General features: G+C 47.2%; 1 protein-coding gene across 4 annotated transcripts in view; it reads left to right on the forward strand.

Annotated features, from left to right (window-relative positions):
• The window catches only part of Ptk2b (protein tyrosine kinase 2 beta), a 129166-nt gene that overhangs the window by 8788 nt on the left and 105296 nt on the right, over positions 1-15082 (forward strand). For 2 of the 4 annotated variants that reach the window (XM_004630687.2, XM_004630688.3), the window contains exon 1: positions 9036-9217. The exons of 1 other annotated variant lie outside the window; for it this stretch is intronic. The gene's annotated coding sequence lies outside the window, so the exon portion shown is untranslated. Of the gene's footprint in view, positions 1-8921; positions 8946-9035; positions 9218-15082 lie in introns of those variants that run through there. One more of the 4 variants, XM_023714727.1, reaches the window with a different exon arrangement.

Consider the following 15082-nt stretch of genomic DNA (forward strand, 5'->3'; position numbering starts at 1 on the left):
GTGGACCTGCATAAAACATTGTTGTGAGCTCTAGGCCTCCAGCTGGACTTGTGAAAGCCATTGTTATGGGCTCTAGGTTTTCAACTGGATTAATGCAGGATATTAGGAACCAGGCCCTCAGCTGTATGGTTTGATTTTTAGTGTGTGGACCAATTTCCTGAACTCTTGTATGTATTTCTTTGAGTGATTATAAAAAATTCTTATAACATGTGTCCTGTACTGTACTTTTTCCCTTTCAAAAACCCCAAGCCACAATACATACCATTTTGATTACTGCAGCTTTCAAAGTTTTGAAATTGGTCCTTGTGAGGCCTCCAGCATTTGTCTTTTTTAAGGTTGTTTCAACTGTTTGGATCCCTTGATTTTCCATTTGAATTTTAGGGGATGTTTTCTATTTCTGTACAAAGTGCTGCTAGGATTTTGATAGGTATTGCATTACATCTGTAGATTGCTCTTGGTAGTATCACCTCGTACTGTGCAGCTTGGTCTCATAGTGATCCTCTAGCCTCAGCCTCCCCAGTGTTGGGATTATAGGTATGCACCCCCAGGTCCTTTTTTGGTGACCTGTTTGGCACCCAAGGCTGGCATGGAATGAAGTACCAGGGATCAAACCTGAGTCCTGGTGCTTGTCAGGCAGGTGCTTAGACCACTGAGCTATTTCCCCAACCCAATGTTTTGTTCTTTTCAGTGTACCAGTCTTTCAGCTCCTTGATTGAATTTATTCTTAAATTTTTCCTAAATACATTCTTTTTGATGCTGCCATACAGAGAGTTGTTTTCATGATTTCCTTTTCTGGTAAGTCATTGCCTGCCTTTGTATTTATGTGTTTATTTATTTATTTCAATCCTTTGAGACAGGGTCTCACTATGTAGTTCAGGCTGGTCTTGAACTCATTATACAGTTCTCTTGTCTCAGCCTGCCTAGTGCTGGGATTATTGGTATGTACCACCACCACTGGCTCCACTTTTGCTTTTTAAAAAGATCTGGCTACACATAGCTTACTTTCCTGCATGGCAATAAACTTCTGAGCTGAATAGCAGCTGCTTCCCGTGGGAAAGATATTTGTTCTCCAGTTTGCCACAGTCCCTATCCAGCCAGCTTCACCCACTTTCCCCACCTGGTCCCTGTCAGCATTTGGGCTTTTGACCCCTCATTTAAATCATCCATAGTGGAGGTGACAGAGTACTGCTGCTTATTATGAAAGGTGTAGAGTGGTCCAGTGCTCTGGAAGAGACAGGATCCCTGGTAACTGGACAAAAACAAATTGAAGCTGATTTTCCACTCTCCTGAAATTTATTTTTAAGCACCCAATTAATTTACTGCAATATTTTAAATAATAAATTAAATAATTTACTGTTTATTTTAAATACAACATTTTCAAAATGTTCTTTTTCCTCTGAAATAAAAGATGTGTGGTATAAATTGTTTTATGTCTTATTTTCACTGTTTAGATTTCTTATTTTTTCATTTTCTTCTATTGATTTTCTTTCTCTATTTCCTCAAATACTTTTTGAATTTAAACTTTCAAGGGCGTAAATATTGTCTCTTCCCTTTCTGGTTACTCCTTTGCCTTTTATTTCATTCTTCCCTTCTGTGTTCTGCAGTGTCCCAAAACTCGGGTTATCATTCTTTGGCTTTCAGCCTTGACTCTATTACGTTTGACCTTCATCACTGTATCCTGTCCCCTACCCATCTTAACACCACTCCACCCTGCACAAAAGGATAGAATTACTCCACTGAGGGGAAAATCACTGCATACAAGTACATGATCTACATGGTACGTAAACATATGCCACATTTGATTTTGTTATATAACTTTAAAGTTTGCTCCTGTGGTTGGAAGTAGCAGATTAGTAGTTACTATAGTTTGTCAGTAGTTAAGCTGTGCTTGAAACTTTTGTTATTACCAACTGTACCAGTTTTTCTCCCCTGTATAATAACACTGTGATTTTATGGGGTCATAATTACCACCACAACCCCAAAACAAAGGATTGGGTCCTTAGCCAAATAGTAACTTTTCATCCTTTACGAATCGGGAAGGTAGGTTCTTGGGATAGCTATAAAAACAAAACAAACAAAAAAACCCTACACCTAGAGGACATCCCTGAAGAACGGACATCTCCTAGGGAAGCCTAAATATTAGTGATAAAGCTATCATAAGAAATCAGCAAGTGGGGGCTGGCCAAATAGCTCAGCGGATTAAAGGGCCTGCAAGTAGGCACAGGGGCCAGGGTTCAATCCCCAGACCTGCTGTGCTGGTTCCACCCTTGGGGCATGCTGAGAATGGCAAGTGAGACTGGGCGTGGTGGCATGCCACGCCTATAATCCCAGCTCTTGGGAGGCTGTAAATAGGGGATTACTAAGAGTTCAATCTAGTAGTGAGATCCTGAACATGCTATAGACCCTTCCCTAAAATTAAAAAAAAAAAAAAAATTTAAAAAAAAACCGACAAGTGCAAGGTCCCGAGTTTGATCCCCCATGCCACAAAAAAAGAAAAAGGAAAAAAAAAAAGAAATTGGCAAGTGTCAACATAGAAAACAAATTATACTAAAAGCAGAAAATAGAAAATGACAGAACACAGGAGTAAAATGCAATCCCAAGCCCTCAGTCCACCTGAAACAAGCCCAAAACACAATGAGATAGATGAAATTGGAAGTCAAATACTAGAACTTTCTGAAATGATAGCAACAAGTGAAAAAGGTCTAGAGAAAGTAATCTCTCAGGTACAAAGATAAATGATGTTTAGAATCAAAGATGTTAAGAGAAGACACAGATAAAAGAATAGATAAGCTTAGAAAAATGATGGAAACAAAACATGCCCAGCCTAGGAAATAAATGGAACTATGAAACAGATTTAAACAGAAATCCAAGTGATTAAAACTTCCATTGAAAATATATACAACAGATTGAATGAAGGAGAAGACAGAATGTCAGTTTTGAAGACAGATTTGCAGCTAGTGATCATGAAAGCAAATATATCTTAAAAATAGTAAGAGACCATGAAAAATCAATCCGACAGCTATATGATGATGCAAAGAATAACTCCCTAAGATTGGGGTCGGTGAGAAAGCTGGAAACACCACCAGGGCCACAGAAACTCTTCACATAAATCATGGCAGAAATTTTCCCAAGTGTGGATGGATAAAGAATTTGATATACAAGTAAATGAAGCGTACAGAACTCCAAATAACTATGACCAAAATAAAGCTACACCAAGACATACTATAATCAAGATTCCAGAAACTCAGCAGATGAAAAAAAAAAAACAGCAAATAAATATGTGAAAAAATGTTCAATATCATTGGTCATCAAGCAAATTGAAACAACACTTGAGATATTCCACTTCACCCCAGAAACAATGTTTGTCACCAAGGAATCAACCAATAACAAATGCTGGAGGGGCTGTGAAGAATAAGGAGCCCTCCTCCATTGTTGGTGGGAGGGCAGACTGGTACAACCACTGTAGAAATCAGTGTGGAGATTCCTCAGAAGAAGTCACATTTGACCCAGCAATACCTTTCTGGGTATTTTCCCAGAAGAACTGAAAACATCATACCACAGTGATTATATATATATATATATATATATATATATATATATATATATATATATCTCCATGTATGTAGCAGCAAAATTTGTAGTAGCCAAATCTTGGAAACAACCCGAAGTGCCCACCAACTGAGAAATGGACAAAAATATGTGGTATTTTTATATAATGGAGTACTACCGAGCTATAAAGAAGGATACACTTCAGACTTTTATAGTAAATGGATATAACTTGAGACCATAGTCATAAGTAAAATAGATTAGTCTTGCATGTGTAAACATCATATTGTCTCCATAGTTTAAGCCCCTGAATGAGTAAGATCCAAAATATAAAATAGATATTGAGAAATGGGAAGATACTGTTCAAAAGGAAAGAAAAACTGGGATGGGGAAGGGAGAAAAGAATGAAGGTAAAAGTAAAAGTAAATATATATTATATAGAGAGAGTATATATTATATATTGTGTATATTGTATATATAAGATAGTTAAGATAGCTATACTAATTTTGGATATTTTATTTAAAAAAAGGTTTGTGCCTATACCATTTAATCAATTTTTATTATATCTTGTAATCTGAGCAATTACTTTGAAGATAAAAAGCAAAGTATTAGCCATTGTTATTTTCCCATCTTGTTTTGAAATTTTATGTCATTGTTTTTTCTCTTTTTTAAAAAAACGAGCTGTGTGCCAGGAATGCCAGGCAACAACCAAATGCATGTTGCTTATTCTATCAAACTATTACAGATGCAGTTCAGGCTACTGCAGCAGAAAGGCCTAAGATGCAGTGACTTCAGTGTTGCCTTCTCCCCTTATGAAAGTTCTCCAGGTCCAGGCCGTGCCTGGGGTGAGCATGGTAGTTGGACGGCCTTAGGGACTCAGACTTCATCTCTCGTGTGGTATGGCTATTGTGGCAACATAGACCAAGGTGGCTTCTCCAGATTCTATTGTCAGGTGAAGGAAGAAGGAAAGTCCTGGACAGTGTGCTCACTACTCCTCAAAGACATGCTTTCTGGGGTCACGTGCATAGCTTCTACCCCCAACCACCACCCAGCACTGAATCACGCCATCATACCTGCAAGGGAGACCAGGAACTGAAGTCCATATTTTGGGTAACCCGTGACCAACTAAAAATGAGACTAGATTATTGAGAGAAGAAAAGAGAAATAGACACCTTTGTGAGTTGACTAAAGGCTGTGTGTGTGTGTGTGTGTGTGTGTGTGTGTGTGGTACTGGGGATTGAACTCAGGACCCTGAGCTTGCCAGGCAAGCACTTATTCTACTGAGCTATCTCCCCAGCCCCTAAAGGCTCCTTTTTAAATGCAGGGCATGGTTTAAAGTTCTTTATTTTTTTATTTTTTTCAAATCAAATTGGTAGGACAGTTTCAATAATTAACACATTGCATACATTCTTCCTAGTGGTTAATTGCTCTACAAGGTACGGACATAATATCCTATTTACAAACACCATTAGAACAAATCATTCTATTCATTAAGAGAATGTAACTATATATCTATCCTAACCACTTTAAAGTTCTTTATTATGGCCTCAGTTGTGATTCATTTAGTGAACTTAATAGTACCTGGTTAAATTAGCAATAGATCCCTCGATGAGGAAAGATTATTTAGTCATTGTACCTACAAGTTGTTTCTTTGTCCTTTTTTAGGTTCAAAACATTTATAACCATACTATTCCTTTAGAATAAAATTTATTTTAACAGTAAGTTTACATTATGTAAGTGAAATTCCATCAGTGATTTAGAATCATCTCTGCTCTCTACTGCCTGGGTAGTTGTGGACACTCACTTCCTTCTCTGAGCCTCCTCTTCCTTTCCATAAAATACTGTAGGAACTGCTTCATCTTCCTCAATGATTACTGTGTAGTGTAAACCAAATAACAAATGAAAGTTCTTAGCATATATTGGAATTACATCTGTATATAGCAAATTATTTGTAACCAGCAAGTTATATCTGTGGGACAACTGCATGTGGAGTATCTCCCCCTGGTTCTTTCCTGTTTAATTCCTGTCACTTCTAGAAATAGTCAAGTAGAATATTTTTATAATATTTTCACTCATCACTTAATTTAGGCTTCACAATGCCTGTGAAGTAGGTAAAGATGATGGTGTTTATCCTTATCTTCTAGATTAGGAAATACAGTTGTCCCGTTACCTGAAGGATACAAGTTCCAGTACTTTCAGCAGATATCTGAAACCGCAGATCATACTGAACTTCCTGCACGTACACACCTGTGATAAAGTTAAATTTATAAATAAGTCACTAAAAGAGACAGGTGTAATCCCAGCACTTGGGAGGCTGAGGCAGGAAGATTGCCATGAGTTCAAGGCCAGCTGGGCTATATAGTGGGCTCAAGAGCAGCCTGGGCTACATAGCAAGACCCTGTCTCAAAAGAGGGGTGGTGATAAATAGAAATAATTATAAAAGAAAAAATGCTAAACAGAAGAGATGAGAGCTAGTTATGCCCCCCACTAAATACCTTACTTTATTCTACTCATCCTTCTGTGGTTGACCATGAGTAACTGGTACCTGAGGAAGCACAGCTGTAGGTGGGCATGTGAGCTGCACAAGCACAGAGGTGGATTTACAACCCAGGGCTGCAACCTCTCCCCTTTGGACTCGATCCTTCCCCTGTGCACTGAAGCCCAGCTGTCTGTCATCTCAGTTCATAAAACAGCCCCCTTCCCTTTCAACTGCTCTCCCTCAATCTCCCCTTCCCGGCCAAGAATTTCACTTCCAGCTTCCTGTCACCCTACCCCATTTGAATTGTGGGAAAGAATATCCCAGTCTTTCCCACAACCTTCTTTTAAAGCAGTGGAACAAAAAAACTTGTGATATCTATCTCAGTTACTTTTATCTCGTTGCTGGGACAAAATACTTGACACCCAGAATTAAGGAAGCGAAGGTTTATTTAGCTCACATTTTGTGGAGGTTTCAGTCCATAATCAGCTGGCTCCAAGACAGGGTGGCATATGGCAGAGGGAAGCTGTTCCTGGTGGTGGAAAACAGCAAAAGAGCAAGAGCAAAAAGGAAGGGGCGGTAGCTGCAGCAGAAGAGAGCAAGCTTCTCTCCCTTCCATCTCACTGACTGTGTGTGTAGCGTTCACACCCATAATCCCAGCAGCACTCACACCCATAATCCCAGCATTGGCTTATGAATTAATCATACTAGAAGCTGCCCCAATGACTGCATGATGCTTTGGGGGGACAACTAGACATAAACCATGATATCAGAGAGGATGAAGGTGAGCTGGTCCCCAATAACTAATAAAATGGGTTGATGTAATCATGGGGGAGCTGGACTGACATTACATTCCCTGCTTTTACTCTTGTGTGAGACAATCTCATGCCTTTCTGCAGCTTCCAATTCTATCCCCAAAGTGCATCCCTGAGGCACTTTCGTGAGCTCCAGGCGTGACTCCCAGGTCAGCGGCTGGGGATGGGTAAGGAAGACCCTTCCATCCAGGGCCATACAAGTGACGAAGAGAATCATGAGCCAGGGTGGGATGATGGCATGTGGGAGGGAAAGATGCTTGGAAGGCTGCCAGGGCCTCGAGAGTGTATGGCCAGGAGTAGGGCAGAGGACACAAACCACAGGCGACTCCTAAAGCTCAGCCACAGTTGGTGCCCTGTAGACCTTCAAGGGGAAGGAGGGATAGAGGGGTGCTGGGAGGCATACGATGGGTGACTTAGGCCTGGATCTGGGGCAATTAAGTCCGAATGGAACATCTAATTGGAAAAGTCAAGCTAGAGAAAACATTTGCTCATAAAAAGGTAAGTAACAGAAATGTATGACTTTAGTCTTTTAGGGGCAAAAACTAAGAACACTTGAAAGCAGAATAGGCCACTCTCGGAGGTTCTTTTTAAACCCCATGATTCTGCAGCTCGCTGAATTCAACAGCCTCTGAAAACAATCTCTTAAGACTTGCCTTTCCCTAGAATTAGGGACAGTAGATGAGACTGTAGTTTACACGTTGTGGCCACACGGGGGCAGCACGCACAAACACATCTCTTGCTCTTAATTTCCCAAGCCGCCACCTTCACGCAGACCCCACAACTCACTGAAGGGCCCATCTGCGTCCGCTCGGGAAGGGGTTGGGCTCCTGCTGCCCGGCGTGCTCAGATGGTTCCCTGCTGCGTGGTCAGTTCCGCACCTCAGCACCCGACACCTTCCTTGCTAACTTCACCTTACTCCTTTGGACTTGCCCTAGAGGCAGTCTGCCTGGCCTCGTGCTGCCTTTGAATGTGTGGAGTCCGGAAGCAGGATGAGCCAAGATGGGTTGGGAGCTGCGTCGTCGGGGCAGGTGGGCCCTGGTTTCACATTCTCCTCTTCCATTATGTAGACTGACATCTGGGCTAAAGCCCACAGCCCACCAGTACACCGTGAGAAACACTGACTTTCTGGCTTTGTTAATGAACCTCAGGCTCCACTTTCTCCTCAGAGATGGGGACAATTAAGAGTAATTGTTTTTTTTTTGTTTTTGTTTTTGTTTTTTTTTTTTTGGTGGTACCAGGGATTGAACTCAGGACCCTGTGCTTGCTAGGCAAGCACTTATTCTACTGAGCTATCTCCCTGGAGTAATCAAGTAAAGTGAGAGGCTTGCCTGTGCTCCTGAGAGGGACTGTTTCAAACTCTCCAGGGTTTGGAGGAAGAAAATGTCATTGACTCGGACACACAGGCCTGGCCCTCAAAGGCGTCAGGCAGCACCGTGCTTCCCAACTCCACCGTGCCCCTTAGAAACCATACTGTAGATGACATCCAGACCCCAGGCCTGGGGAGGACGGACACTAAAGGAGCTGGGAAACGGGCCCTCCTGAGACGCTGAGCCGCCGCCCAGCTCCTCCTCCCACTCAGGAGAAAGTCGGGACTCTTGCCAGCCCTGAGGCAGAAAGGCTGCGAAGTGCCGGTGAGTCCCGCCTCCAATCCCACTCTGGCCGAGTGAGGAAGTGGCCGTTGTTTTTGTCCTGGCAGTGAAGAGCACCAGTGTGAGGCGCAGGCTGGCTCTCCTGTGCCTGCGCTGCCCTCCAACCCGGCCTGGCCCCAGCTGAGGGGCCCGGTCCTGGGGGCTTTGGAACCCGGCTGGATCCGGTGCTCCAAGCGGTCTCCACTAGATGCTCTGCGAGGAGGGCGAGCACCTCAGGAGGTGCAGGCTGGCCTGGGGACCCACCGGGAAGCCAACCTCCGAAGGTGTGGCCTCCAAAGGACTACGGGCACGAGGGTGGGAGTGGGAGGGAGCGTCGCCGCCCTAGGACTTGAGGATCCACCGCTCACAGTGCCCCCACAACATCCGAGGTCCCCTCTGGGGCCGGGAGGACGCAGAGATGGCCCCAGGTCAGCCGGGCAGCTAGGGGAATTGGTGGCAGCGACTATTGCAGAGTTTATGGTAAGAGGCTGGAGCAGGCACACAGAGACAGCACACCCCACCCTTTAAGGAAGTGGGGAGGAGAGCGGCAGGGGTGTGGTTACCGACGAGGAGGAGGAGGGGGAAAACACCAACCTGTCAGCCGGGTTACTCAGCCGCTGCCCGCGCCGCCCTGCGCCGCCCCGCGCCCGTACCTGTGCGGCCCCCGACTCACCTGGCCGAGCACTAGGAGCCGTGGCCGCGCCCGCGCTCCTGCCCTGTGAGTCTCCTCCGGTGACCCGCGGACGCGCCAGGTCAGGACTTGGAGGCTTGCCGAGGTGGAAAGGGTTGGAGGGGGCGATAGTTCCGGCTTTTCGGGGTACCTGGACCCGCCCAGGACTTCCTGGAAAACAAGCAACCGACCCGGAAAATCCAAGCAGAGCTCGCCCTGAGCTCGCTAGCGTCCCACAGGGGGAGGGGGTTCTATTTTTGGAGTTCGTTTGCAGGGAAAGGGTGTTTCCCCCTTTCAGTCCTCCTAATGTATTCGGCCCCTTCGGCCCCGGGAGGCGGGGGCCACACGCGAGGGCACAGAAGGACAGCCAGCCTGTCTCCAGGGGTCAGATCAGAGACCACTAACCCAGCAGGGCTTCGCTCCTGAGTCCAACTTCTGCTCCTGCTCCAGACCTCTGTCCTGCCCCCTTCTCCTTGCCCTGGACACTCCCTGGGGTCCCACTCCCCATCCTGTTCCTCTGCTGTATTTTTGCACCCCCCGGGGGTCATTTTATGAATCCCCAAGCTAGGGAGTTCTGTAAAGGGGTCACAGAAACCCAAGTGGGGTGTTCGTGTGTGTTCGTGTGTGCGTGTGTGTGTGACTGTGTCTGGGTCTGTGTTGGTGTCTGCCCGTGTGTGTTGGGCGTTAAAGTTAGCGCTGCTGTTTGGACGCTGCCTTCCAGAGGCCCGAAGGGGTTAAGTTCTGTGCTGCTCGGCTCCTGCTGCCAGGCTGTGCGTGGGCAAAGCTTTGGGTGGGTGAACGCGGAGCATATGGGTGATGTTCTGAGGCCCATCAGCCCGGGCCACCTGCCCTAACCCTCTGCCATCTGACACAGCAGCTCCCCCACCAACGTGGGAGTGAGACCCTGCGTGCTCTGTAAGGGGCCAGGTTTTGCCCTAGAGGTGGCCTGAGCCGGGACGTGGACGCCAGAGTCAGGAGAGCTTTAAGCAGCCCAGCAGCAAGACGAGCCACTGAGGCAGGGCCTGCGGCATGAACAGGGTAAGGTGTGCTTGGAGGTCAAGCCAAGCACAGGCTGCTTCCTGCTCACCTGAAGAGCCCCTGCTGCACTATATCCCTCCGTTGCTTTCACACCTGCTGGGGTGGGGGAGGGCAGAGAGAGGGAGTCTCGGTGACTGGACTGGGGTGGAAGGGCAGTAGGAAGTAGTGCCCTCCAGAGGACCAACTTTGGCGGGACAGCCCCTGCCCTCTTACCTGCAGCCTGGGGCTAGTGCTCTGCTGGTGTGGGGAGACGGAGTCTGACTCATTTTCTCAGAGGGAGCCCAGTGCTCCAGGAAGGTGGGCAGAGCTGGTCCGGGATGGCTACAAAGCTTTCTGGCAGAAGTGGTTGTAAATGGAAAACCAAAAGCTCAATAGAAATTAGGCAAGGGAAAGAGGGGAGACTGTAGTGGGCCGGTGGAAAGCGCAGAATTCCAGAGGTTGGCTGGGGCAGTGAGGGTGCAGGGCTGCTTAGGGGCCTTGAACACAGTAGTGGGGTGGGGACTGAGGAAAGTGTCAAGTTCCCCAGGGCCTGGGAGTTGTGCTCAGGCCAGCACCACAGCAACTCCTCCAGGAGCAAAGCTTCGATCTGGCACCAGCAGGAGACTCACCTGCCTCAACTTCGGGTTGGAGTTGCCGGACTTGGCAGATCAAATCCTGGGGCACTCAGATTTGAATTTCAAATAAGCATAAGTGAATGTTTTGCTTTCAGTATAAGCATGGCCCTTAAGATCTTGGGGACAGACTTAGATGTTATTTCACTGTTTATCTGAAATCCAAATTTAACGATGTCTCATATGGACCTGGAAGCCCTGCTCTAGAAGGTGGAAGTTGATGATTTGCCCAGAAGGCAAGGCGGGGAACTGTCCTGGTGCCAGTCCTGAGATGTATTTATCTTGTTAAGCAATCCTCTTGCATTCCATCTTTGGGGTTCCTTTGCTGATTTATAATAATAATAAAAATTTAATTCCTCAGTCATCTATACAGCTGGGCAAGGATGATACCTTAGAAATAAATTAGACTTCAGTGCCCAGTGGATCTGAATTCAAATCCATGTAAAGTAGGTAGCTTCTCTGCACCTCAGACCTTACTGACCCAGGTCTCTGGGAGGATCGTGATGATATATGATGCTATGTGTAAATTGCCCGTGAGTGCTGAGGCCAAAGTGGTAGTGCTGCTAGCACACCTTCCCAGAGGGTGATCCAGGCGGCATCCACGCAGTGCTCGGGGTTCAATTAATTCCATCTGCCTTTATGGAGCACTCAGGAAGTCTCAGGGGAAATCTGTGTTGGGGTTGATTTCTGCTTCTAGGGAGAGAATGGAGCGAGCTCCAGGTAGGGTGGGAGGAGGGACCGGCTGCCTGCGAGGGTCCGTACCCTTCCACATGCTGCTGCTGTGTGGAAGGTGGCAGGCGTTTAAAGAGGGAGGGACCCCAGGTCCAATTAACAGGGGAAATGCGAATGAGCGGGCATGAAAGGAGAATCCACATAAAACTCCTAGCGAGGTGCCTGACATGACAAATGTACCATGAAATTAGGCTTTCGTTATTCTGAATTTTATAAGAAGTTCCTCATTAGAAAAATGGAGCTTGGGGAGAGACGAAGAAAGGGCACCTCATGAACCACATTTTGACTTCTGATGGAGAGCCTTTGTGAGGACAAATTAGGGGGCTCTTCAAAGAGAACCTGGGGGCAGTTCAGCAGTGGTTGAGAGAAAGAGGAAATGCAAAGTGTGCTTCCCTTGTAGCAACTGCTGGGCTATAAATGGTCTCTCTTTCCGTGGTGACTCTCACCACCCCCCTCCCCAGTGGTAAGTACTTTGTCCCCAGTTTGCTAGGGTGGCACTTATCGGGGACTGTATGCCTGAGAGAGTTAGAGGTGCCATTGATGAGACGTTCAAATGAACTGTCTGGGTGTGCTTGCATGGTCAGGGTTACGCCAGGTCCTGCACAGAAGGTGAATGTGTCCCTAGTGTTCTCTGCATTTGGTCTTAGGGACCGTTGGGGGTTCTTAAGGGAAACAACATTGGACATACAGTGATTGTAGATGTGGGTGCAGTTGGGGAGCCATGCAGGTCTTTCAGGAGACATTATTCTTACCATGACCCTAGCTGGAGTGCACCTAATTCATCCTGAACTCAGCTACGTCCAGCTAATAGATCTTTAGGGAATGAGCTCTTTTGTGCAGTAGTCAGTCATGACCATTCTTCATGGACAAGACTTCTACCTTCCTGTCAGCCTAGCCCCTCTTCTCAGTCTGTGTCCATGTCCCATTGTTCAGAGACCTTGGGAAAACCCAAGTCCTTGGATGACCTGGCCTGGAAGATCTCTCAGTCCCTGGAGCCTTGAGACCATGTGACCCTGGCCCAGCCAATGGCTGGGATTCTAGGCTGGTCACCTGGAGAGTGATGGGAGCAGAGATGCACCTTGTTCTTCAGAGGAAGAACAATTTGGCTGGCTTGCTCATCAGGTGTTTCTTGTAGTTTGGACCAGTTTCAGGGCACAGGAGCAAGAGCAGGGGAACTGCCAACACTAACATGCATTTTCTGCCCAAGCAGCCAGGTTGCCAAGAGCCCAGCTCACAGTCAGTGTGCCTGGGCTTCAGCCCCAGCCCCAGGTGTCTCCCGAGTGTCCTTGGGCAGCGCCTTAGCCTAGGCTTCCTCGTCTGTAAGATGGGAATGGCAACAGGGCTTTGGTGAGGGGTTGTAAGATGGTGTAGACCGAAGTAAAGTTCAACATATGAACAGAGATGACATTAGCCTTCACCCTGAGCAGGGTGGTGAGGCCCGTGCATGCCCGTGCACACTCACCTCAGTGTGCACTCAGTTGCCAGGAGTGGGGGGCTGGAGGAGGCCAGGGCTCTGTGGCTGTGGTTACCACTGAGTATGGAACTGTTAGTCCAATATTTTAATATCTCAGATAGCTCGATACTTCACTGACCTCTGTGACACAAAATGTAAAACATTCGGTCTGATGACAGCCATAGGGAAGGTTCTGTATAAGGGTCTGTTCTCTGTATTTTGACACTTATACCTGAGCTCTTGGGAAACTGTTTTACTCCTGAAGCTTTAGGCCATTTTCTAAGAGGCAAAGCTACTATCCCGAGGGGTGCTTCATACACATGCACCAAGTATGTTCAGTAGTACCTACTTCTACCCTCTGATTTCCCAGTCCACTATGCCTGGGCACAGTCAGGCCTAAGGAGTGCTTTAGCCCCCTAGGAGGCTGTTAACTGATGCCCACCAGCCCTGGAATCTGAATGATCATGTGAAATGTTCAGAGAGCTGAGAGGAGGGGAGGAAATGGTGGCTACGCTTTCCTGGGCCTCTTCATGCTGTGTGCGCAAAGCTTTGAGCGGGGGCGGGGGGGGGTGTTGGGGGAAGGGACAGCACATTGAGTCACTATTCTGTTTCCCAAGGTATAATTATTACTCATGATGACAGTTTGATTAAGAGAACAGACTCCAGGCTGGGTAGGCAGATGCACTTTCTACCTAGATACAGTGGCAGATTGGTACAGTTGTCGAGATTTGTTTTCTAGAGACCATCCGGGCTGCCTGGGTGGGCACAACTCCAGGTTCTGGGCCCTCCCCAGTTCTTCCTTTTGCTCCATGCTGTGGCAGTGGGCCTCCTCTAAGGCGGCCAGTCAGTGTGGTTGCAACTATAATCATTAGCCACCGACACCCAGGAAAGGATGAGTCTTCTTTTACATCTTGGCTGGGGTTCACTAACATTTTCCCCATCTCGGGTTCTATCCCTTCCCTTTTATGTTCGGAGATGTGCCCACACCGAATCTGGCGTGCTCACTCCGCGAAGGCAAGGCACTCCAGCATGTAGACCTGTGATGGCGAACGTTTCAGAGCTCATGATGACACAGACAGCCTGCCTTGGCATGTGTGCCGTAGGTTCACCACCACTGAGCTAGACCTTGGGAGGGGTTTAATTCTGGTCTCCTGTCCTAGTATCCCTCCAATGTGGGCCATTCTCCCACCAATGCCTAGGGAAGTCCCCCTTGACTGTTCCCTCGCAGGGAGACTTGCATCTGACTCTGTGACTCCCCAAAACAGTGGAAGGAGGGAGGGTCTCCTTTCAGGCCTGCTGGATATTCACCCTGAGTTTGGGTTTGGTTCTTTCAGGGGTTTCCTCTCTCCTCTGTAATTCTGGCCATCTAAAACAACAGCTTGTCTTCATTTCTACTTCAGCATACTTGTCCCCTCCCCACTTCCCTAAGCACCCAAAGCTTCTCTTGGTTCTCTGGGAGGACACAGCGCTTGACCCTTTCTGCTTCAGCCTCTGGGCTCAGCTCAGGCTCCACCCCAGTTCTGCTTCCTGCAGGTTCCCAGGTGCTGACTTTCTGACGCCCTAATCCATTGCTCCACCTTGGCACTAGATGTGGTTCTGGCACACAGAGCTGTCACTTGTGTGCTGTGTCACTTGAGGCATCTGTAAGGGGCTTGCCCCAACCCCTGGTCCCCACACTCCTCCTCAGCACCGTGGCATCCTGGGCTTAGGCATCGATCCAGCCTGGGGAACTGGAGAGAGGGTCCAGGTCCCGGGGTGTGGGTCTTAGATTCTTCCACCTGCCTGCTGTGTGACCTTGAGGAAGTCCCCGCTCTTCCAAGCCTCCCAGTTTGCATCATTTTCAGAAATAGCCCTACTCCTCCGATAGGGTTCTTGAGAAAAAGACTTGCCTTGCCTGACAGAGCCCCATAGCACAGGTGTTGTTCCAGGAAAAGTGAACGAGGTCAGGAAGATACCATCTGAGTGTTGCCTCTGTCCTCTGTACTAAGGGGTGGCCCCTTGCCTAGAGCTCATTTAGGCATTGTGCAGTATTCTTGCACTTCCCCACGTTCTGTGCTGTCAAGGTGCACTCTTTTCCTTCCAAATCCAAAAGACTTTCTGCGACAGCCTTAAA

Source organism: Octodon degus, unplaced genomic scaffold, assembly GCF_000260255.1.
Source record: "Octodon degus isolate 3935 unplaced genomic scaffold, OctDeg1.0 scaffold00036, whole genome shotgun sequence".
NCBI classification, from domain to species: Eukaryota; Metazoa; Chordata; class Mammalia; order Rodentia; family Octodontidae; genus Octodon; species Octodon degus.